Below are 9,390 nucleotides of genomic sequence, written 5' to 3' on the forward strand. Positions count from 1 at the left end.
CAAATTTGTTCTTGGCCTGTACACCAAAATCTGAGGGACTCCTCCATAAATAGTCTTCTCTTTCTCATGCACCCATGTGTAACTTAATCCTTCTCTCTCTCTCTCTCTTTCTGAATAGCTGATGTTAACTTGCATGTTCTTTTCAGAACCAGATCCTGGGGCTAAAACAAAAACATCGAGGGTGGATGCTGGGTCTTGAGCCTTGAATCCAAGATTTTTGGAGCTTCCACAGTGGGCATAGCAAGATGGCACTATGCCCTGGAAATGTGTGAATGGACTCCATGCTATGTAGGATGACCTGACAGAGCTTGCTGTGAGGCTATATCAGCAATGATGACCTTCATGGCTGATTACAGGGCACCAACATTATCAGGTAGCTTGGATGTAGCTTCCAACTTTCCCTTGCCCAATCACTGAATAGCTTGTAGTCACATGTACCTGGTGTCGCTGACTCCAATTTTGATCTGTGTAGACATATATCTGACCCAGTACCATTTCCAGGTTTTTGAAGACCCTTGGGCAAAACGCCCTCAATGGGTCCTCTCCTTTAGTGAGTCTAACTTATCACCACTGTCAGCTGCAATGATTGAGCCTTGGAAAGTTGGTGGTCCATCCCTGAGTTCAGGTGTGGTTTCCAGGAATCCACCTTCTCCAAGTCAGGGTTATTTCTTAGGAACTGGTGCTGTGCTGCTTTTCCTCTTCATAGAATCATAGGTGGAAGGGGTCTAGAGCGCCATTAGTTCCAAATTCTGCTTAATGCAAGACTCATGTCTCCCATGCAGATTCTAACAAGAGCTGACCCCACTTAGCATTCAAGATTAGGCAGGATCAGGCACTTCAGGCTATATTCTTTTCTCGATCTACTTTGTACTAGTTCCTGTACACCTTCCCTTTCAGGATATGTTGCTGCTGTTATGTGCCATCAAGTCTTCTCTGACTTATGGTGACCCTATCAAATGAAAGCCCTTCAAAATGTCCTATCCAGGACAGCCCCATTAAGCCCTTGGTGGTAAATCCTTTTGGTGGTATTGTATGAAGATCACTTACAAAAGTGATACTGCTTAGAATTAGAACAAAAATTGAGTACACAGAACAAGAAATGAAAGCATTGTCCGACTAATGTGGAGGCCTGGGGAAGAATTATGAAAGAAGACGAGCAGATTGGAGGTTTATGGCAGAGTTTAACTTTGCATAATGTTCCTGCTAATATCTAGGGCCTAATGAAGGTATTCTTGTAAAGCCCTTTTCTGGGAGTTTAAATGGAAAGATGCTAGAAATTGTCCACTACACTAACGTTATGGACTTTTTAATGTAGATTTGAATTAGGTCCTGTTGTTGCCTGGGCTATTACATAAATTTAAACCAAAGTGTTGTTCATTTCAACAATGTGGAACACAACATAATTTCAGGAACCAAGAACATAGAAGAAAAATAGCCTGTTTAACAGCAACCTTTTAAAATATCAAGCTTGTTGTTGGGAAAATTAGAGGAGATAAAACTCGATGAGAGGCATAGCAGAGGAAAGCAATAAAGGCAATGTACAGAGAAATTGATTAAAGATTGAAGACAATCTGAAGTTCTTTCTCTTTTTAGCTTAAGTCTCACTAAACAAAAATATATTGGCCTTCCTGTTCATCTATATGGGATTTGCAAATAATTAAAGTGCAAATAATTTTTAATTATTCTGAAATTCCATCACAAGATGATAGCAGGAATGCAATATGGATTATGAATGATAATGCATGAAATTGGACCACGAATGCTGCTTTTACTGAGAATGCAAAGAGCTCATTTCAGCTTAATTGTTCAAGGATGTTGGTTTACAGCACAACACAATGAGGAATGGACTCGCTAGATTTCAATAATGAAATCATCTGATTTCAGTTTCTGATACCTTGAGTTAGAAACTAAGGTATGCATAGCTTCAGTAGCGCTTGATGGTGCAATGGCTTTCCTCTTGCCCTAGCAGGCAATGCAAACATTGGTTTCCGTATGAGATATCTGTTTCTGTTTTATTTTGATTAAGATTTACCCAGGTTGTACCTTCCAGATTGAATATGGCCTCCAACGCAGTCTGCATATTGCCAAATCTACAGTGTGATTCATAGACCAAAAATGTGTTAAACAGCCCATTTGAATTTGAAAATGTGCACCAAAAATGCATACTCTTGAAAAACACGCACAAATTTGCTTCAAGCAACAGGAGAAGAATTTAGGAAAATGCGCATGGAAATACACATGGAATTCCATGCAAAAAGAAATAAAAACAAGGCTCATAATCCCGAGTTGGAATAAACTTTGAGATGGAATCGAGGAACTTCAGTGAACTACAGCCAAGCCCCTGCACAGCTGCTCCCAGTCAGAGTAGACCAGTGATCTTCAACCCCATACCCACCAAATTGGTCTCCTACTTCTATTATCCCTACCCAATGATCATAATGTTGGGGGGGTGGGTGATGGAAATGGGCAGTCTGAGGCATCTAGAGAGCACCAGGCTGGGAAAAGCTGGTGGATAAAATACTGGGCAGGATGGACCAGCTAGTATCACTCGAGTGTCCTATCTTGGACTGATAGAGGCACTTTAAAAAAGCAAAAAACCCGGAGTTTGTATTTCTTGAATTGGACCGATGGAGTCACCTGATTTCATTCTGCTTTGTAGTGTCTTTGTTGCATTACAGGTGGAAAGGTTTGGCCACGCCCCAATCCAGCAGCCCTGCCAAATGGTACAGGAGATCCAGGAGGCAAATTCCACTGCCGGCAAAGTCTTCTTTGGTCCCTTCAGTAGGGGAGAACAGCCGACACGTGGGTTGCATGCATTTTCTCCCTCCATGGAAATGAATGGAGCTGCTGCCATGCTGCACAGTTTTATGTGAAAGCCAGAAGGTCCATAGAATGGTGTGCAACAACAGGGCGTGTAACTTGGGTTGCGGACTTTTGTTTTCAGCAGCATAAGCTAAGATCTGGGTTACTTATTTGTTACTGCATTCTGTCCTGCCTTCACCAAGGAGCACAAGACAACATGCAGAGCCTTCCCAAACAACTCAGTGAGGGAGCCCAGGCTGAGAACTGGTGACTGGCTCAGGGGCACCCAGTGAGTGTCATGACCCAGCAGGGATTTCAACTTGCATCTCTTTAGCCTCATTTCAGTACTAAAACCACTGCACCATAGTGCCTCTCAACTGGAAATATCCTCAAGGGACCCTTACGCCAGCCCAAACCCTCTTCTCCTCCCCTCCCTACTCTATGGCTGTGATAACAGATATTGTCACTAAGAAACGTCTGATTCCAGTGAGCTTCATTTTGGCTTAATGGTCTAGTCAACCTTTCTGAAGATCATGGGTGGTGCTGTGTTGTACGTCAACACCCTCTCCCTCTTTCTAGAAGAAGAATCCAAACCAAGATTAATAGTGCAGTCTCACTGGTAATTAATATTCACAGTTGTATGCCATGTTGTCTGGGCTGAGTTTGAGGAAGCACAGCCAATCCAGCAGAGTGATGGGGTTTATCATTGCTGGTTCTTTGTGAGTAGATTGAGTCGTAGCTCCAGTAATTGAAAATGTGCCCTGAAATGCATTCCTTCCTTGCCTAACTTTTTGATTGCATTCATCTGCTGGCGTTGATAAATACCCTGCTCCACACATGAAGGGCCTGCTGAAACCCACATATTTGCAAGTCCTGCAGGTGGTTCCTCATTAAAGAGCGGTTGTCACTAGCTTCATGCCTGGCTGTGTTTCACACCTGTTTGTTTCCAGCTTTGGCTCAGCTTGTCCTTTCAGAGGTGTAGGCTAATGGGCAGAATGGTTAACATGCCCCACTTCTCATTCTTACTCTGTAGTAATGAAGAGCAGATTGTTCTGCAAAAGCACCCCAGTGAAAGTAAATAGCTCTGCTAATTACTATTGACAGAAGAAATGTGCAGACGGGTTTTTGTTTAAAAGAGGAATTACAGTTTGCACAAACCGCTGCTCGTCTCCATCCACATTACCTCCATTTTAGAGGCGAGCTTGGGACCCAAGGAGAGCTTTTCTTTCCATTTCTGAGTTTAGCTGCTTCTCTCTCCTTATGGGTTGAGGTGGAGAGGCTACTCTAGAGCTAGTGAGACAGCACTTTCCCTCAAAAATATTATGGTTTGTCTGGATGATGATGAATTCCCAAATTGAGATTTACCTGTGACCACCTAAGGAGCACAGGGACAAGGTGAGTGCTCCTCTTTGGTATTCTAGCTACAGTACATTAACTAGCTTCCTGCATAGACAAGTCCCATGTGTGGGAGTGGCCTAGCTCCACAGCTCCAACATGGCAGCAAGGTGGGCTACTACAGGTTCCTCCTGCCCTTAAGGTTCTTTCAGCCACTGGATAAAGAGTTTCCTGCTGCAACTGGTATTCACCCTATCCTTCCAGGTAGGACATAATTGAGGCTTTCTAACAAAAAAGATTTATTATGTTAAAACTAACTGGATAGACTGGCTTTGAGGTAGGAAAGCAGAGCATGGCAAAAAGCAATGACAAAAGAAACAAGCCAAGATAGGCTACTGGCCATTAGCAAATGTGACTGGGTGGTAAGAAGTGGATTCCAAACTGAAAATCTCTCCTTCACTCCGAACTGAAAGAAGCAAACTTCACTTTTAAGGTGGGTTCTCCTGATTCAAAGTCAATTGCCTGGAGCATCTGATGCTTCTCCAGTGGTCCAGCCTGGGTGACCCCTTCTCATATCAGCTTGCTCACAGAACTTTCCCAAGGAATCTGGAACAGATTCCCAGAGACTTATTTTGGCTTATGTCTGAGTTCTCCAGCATTAGGAATCCTGCTGCTGCTTCTGGCCCCTCCTCTTCTTCTGAATCAGAATTTGGTTCAACAGTTTTTGAAAGAAGAGTAGATTCCATCCCCAACTTTCCAAGCTTTTACCGTTGGGGGAACCTTTCTGCTTCAATGTGTCTTTCTCTGCCAAGGAGACAGTTCTAAGCTTCATGCTCATCCCATGCAGGACTTAGAAAAGGCCTTAAATTAGCTCTAGATAAACTGAGCATCCACCACTCAAACATCATGGTGATCATCAGTACTGATGCAAAAGAACTCTTTCATGAAAGCTCGTTGTCTACTCTTTCTGGTATCCTTCCTGGAGGGGAACTCCTGAGGAAACTTATGACTCCCTGGAACAAAAGAATCCGCAAAAGTCATAATGTGCTACAAGGTGACTTCTTTCATCATTGTACATCCCAGGGAACAAATCTCATTCATTTCAGTCCCTTTGGTTTTCAGTATACTATTTCAGAGACAAGTTTAATGAACTGTTGGAGTACAGATAGTCAGTACAATGGGATATGGAAAAATGGGATGTTATAAATGGTTTTCAGCAGGCCAAAACACACAGAGATACTGTCTCTTTAAGGTGCAATTTTCTCTTTCAGCTGACTGTGTTGTGTCTACAAGAAGCAGGGGGAAAAGTGTTCACATTTTAACCCAGTGTGTTTTATACAGGCATTCTTGGATTTCTTCCAAAACAAACACACAAAAGGTGTTCGACAAGATTGAGAAGTGTTATACTCATTGTGGAGCCTGTAATTAGAGTGTGTGTGAGTGTGTGTCTGCACATGTGCGTGTTTGTTGATGTTGTTTCTCTTGACACTTTGGTTGCATTTTTGTACTTTTCACATGATGTTCTTTCAGTAAGGAATGCAAGGCAGCATTTTCAATGGCATTATCCAATAGTAAAACGTCTGGAACTTTGGTGATTTTTCTATGCAGTGCATAGAAGAATTGAGATAAAAAGGGGAATGATATAACGGTTCATAGACTATGCTGAACATCTGTCCCAAGGGATAAATTAAGAAAGAGTAGCCATGTCGGGGCTGGGCTGTGCATAGGATGCTGCTGAAAACGGCATTTCTTTTGTGCATTCTTCCCAAGTCCATGATAGAATTGAAGAATACTGATTGCATGGAGAAGAGCTAGGCAAGCAACAGCAAGACCTGTTTGGTGGGGAATGCTTCTAGATACTACGGAAGAAAGAGGAGAACTCGCCTTAGAGATGCTGTTCACAGTGGAATTCCTGTAATGGGCAGCCCAGTTTTTTGACTGCACTGTAAATATGGCCAAGAACCCCATGGCACCTAAAAGATTATTGAATTCACTGTGGTGGGAGATCATTTGTGCACTACAGCTGAAAGCATAGCACCATTGGAAGTGGGTTTTAGGGTTTCCCCTGAATTTTTCCGAAAGGTGAAATTTTGCCAAGTCTCACAGAGATTCTTTAATGTTCTTGCTCAGGTGAAACATCTGAGAGTTGTAAGGAAAGAGTTTGTGCAATGACTTGAGGAATGGTTTCCCTATTGAGTCTTCTCAAAATGACATTCCAAGGAAAGTTTGAAGATTTCCAATTCAGGTGAAAATCCAAGGAAGGGGGGAAACACAGTTTAGTAAGACTAGCAAAATTCTCAGGGAGATTTCCACAAACCCCTCTAGGACAGGGATGGGCAGCTTGTGGTCATCTAACAGGTTTGGCCTACAAATGCCATCATCCCTCACCCTTTGCTATGTATGCTAGGGCTGATGGGAATTGGTCAAAACATTGGGAGCAGGCCAATGTGCCCATTCCTGCTCTAGACCATGAAATCTCATGCCACAATCAGTTGGTTAGTCTTTAAGGTCCCACAGAACTCTTGGTTGGCCTTTCGTCCTGAAAAAGGAGATCTGAATGGAGAAAATGAAGTGTTTGCACTACTAAATCTGACATCAAGAGGTTGAAGAGCAGGCCAGAAACATCAAGTTGTCACAAGTTGAATCATGCTGATATGTGAACCAAATTAAATGATCATCATGTCTCAATTTCATTTCTTTTCTTGGCCTTCTCCATGTTGGGAAAGGTAGACCTCACACATGGCCTTCAAATGCCGTACTTGATTCAGCAGAGTGGCTTAACAGTCAGATGAGCAGAAAACAATGCATTGCAGCTTACCTAAAGAATGAAACTGTACCACACCAATGTTTACAAGTCCAAGTAGACAGCGAACCCCTGTAAAATATATGTAATTTATGCAAAGGATTGCATCTTTTGTTTTTGTAATGAATGCACTAAGCAGCCCTGTATATATTTTACAATGTCTTTACAAAACAAGAGAAAAATACAGAGAGAGAATCATTTACTGTAGTGTTGTAAAATAAATGCACTTTTTCTAATTTTTTCATTAAAAATCCTATGGCACGTTTTCAAATGCATATGACTCTTCTTATATAATAGATGGAAAGTAAGGTTGACTACCTGGAAACTGTGACTTTCATATATACTGATGGGAATCCGCTTTGCAGAAAGAGAATCCTTCTTCTATTGGTAGATGTGCATCATCATACAGCACAGCTGGAATCCAACAAGGCTCATGAGTTAGTGCACATGCCTTCTGTGTATGTAGTTTTCTCATTTCCTCTTCCATCAGCAACTTGGTTGTGATGTGTGGAATGTTGCTGTGGAAGGATCCCTTTTCTGGGGATGTGGAGAACTGTCCCCAGAGGGGAAAGACTGAAAACCCCCTTTGTGTTTACATCCAATGGAAATGTTAGTCGAAGGATGGACCATGTTCTCCATGCTTTCTGAGAAAGAGTCAAAGATTCACACTTCCTCCAACTAGCTTGCTTCCCTTTCCTGAGCAGGTGCATCTGTGCCTCTTGACCAAGAAGAAAACAGCAGCTGTTTGGACAGATTCCATTCAGCAACAGATTTATAAATCCTGTGCAGAGTCAAGAACTAATTTGTGAGTAGAGGTCCCTGAAGTATCCTTTAAGCCAGATAAGATAAAGTGGTACTATAAAATATATATTTATTGCTCAGAGGCTTCTGGAATAACAGAACGCTGCAATGAGAAAACGATGAAGACACATTATTGCGCACAATACCATAAGCATGATTGGAAGCAGAGTAGAAATAGTGGTTAGCATTTACTAACATTCCATTTTTCTTCCTTTTAATCAACAGACTTCACTGAGGTGCTGTAGTTACCTATCTGGCAGGCATGGTTGATAGACCTTAAGTGGTCACATTGGTAGACCCTTTGTTCTCTGCTGAATCACGCCAAAATTGTACTGTTTATAATTCCAGTTCAGGGAATTCATCAGTGCAATTTGACTGAAGCAGGAGCTTTAGACCTAGTCTTAACCCATGAACACAACTTCTGTACAGAACTCTAAGAGGACTTCTTCCTAATGTGGCCAGAATTGAGCTGATGTTAGAATCACCAGTGTGAAGATCTATCCTCTAAGCATTTTACTTCCAAATCTTAACAAATCCACTTGTGGTTAGCAATTTCGCTCCAGTTCCTTGAACAGTTGCTACCATATATAATAAATTATTGCCCATCTCATACGTTACAATGCATATTGTGGGCATCTAGTCTCCTCTCTGCCAGCTGCCTCATTTCTGGCTGGGTTTGAAAGGTGTTGAGGTCCAGTCAGCTTCAATATCAGAGGCTCTGACTTGGCTCATTCTTCATATTGTGTCCTGCTACACATTCCTCATCGTTGAATGTGGACATTGAGAATAAGAACTTCCACAGAAACATTTCAATTTAGTTTTTATGGAGAGAGAATTCCAAAAACCTCTGGTAGCTTTGTAATCTCTGGAATATGTACAGAAACAAATCAGATTCCCAGAGACCACCACTCATGACTCCCCCCATCTGCCAGTTTAACTCCAGTTTAACTCCAGCTAAGAAGTCTCAAACTAGCTGCTTCAATTCATTTGGCTCTGCCAATGGACTGTCTCTCTGCTCCATCTCCTCAGCCAGAATCTTGTCACTTTCTCCAAGCTTTGATGGGCATATTTCTCGGCTTCACTTGCACAAAAATTCTGTGTGATATATTACAGCTGCTTCGATATTGGAATTGTGGGGTTGGATTGAGTCCTTTCTCCAATTAAGCTAGTCTCTTACAACCCTACTGCCATTCAGAGATTCATGCCAAAATGAAACCATGTTGCCATCTGAAAATCGTTTATGGTATTCCATTCTTTTCCATGAATGGAAACCCACTGAGAAGAATTGTCCTCTGTCAGGAACATCAGGTCAAATGCAGCCCTCCATGCCCCTCCAACTAAACCTCGAGGCTTTTCTCAGGACACACCCCATTCACCTGGGCCATGCCTCCTCACTGGCTTTGCTTCTGCTTGTAGATATTGCTCATTATGCTCTGCTCTGGCCCCTGCTGCAAAGCTGATGAGGATACCTTGGAATGGATGCGAATATCTTCCCTGCTCATTGAGTAGGAGTTACGTCTGTAGCTCCACCCTCCTTTGGCTCTGTCCATGCCCACAAAGATTTGACCAAGGTAATGGGTACTTTGATAGGAACAAGTTCTGAGACCCTTGTGTTAGTGAGACACATGGTTGTAGGGCAGAAGCAATCC

This window comes from Varanus komodoensis, unplaced genomic scaffold, assembly GCF_004798865.1.
Source record: "Varanus komodoensis strain SLA01 unplaced genomic scaffold, ASM479886v1 scaffold75, whole genome shotgun sequence".
NCBI classification, from domain to species: Eukaryota; Metazoa; Chordata; class Lepidosauria; order Squamata; family Varanidae; genus Varanus; species Varanus komodoensis.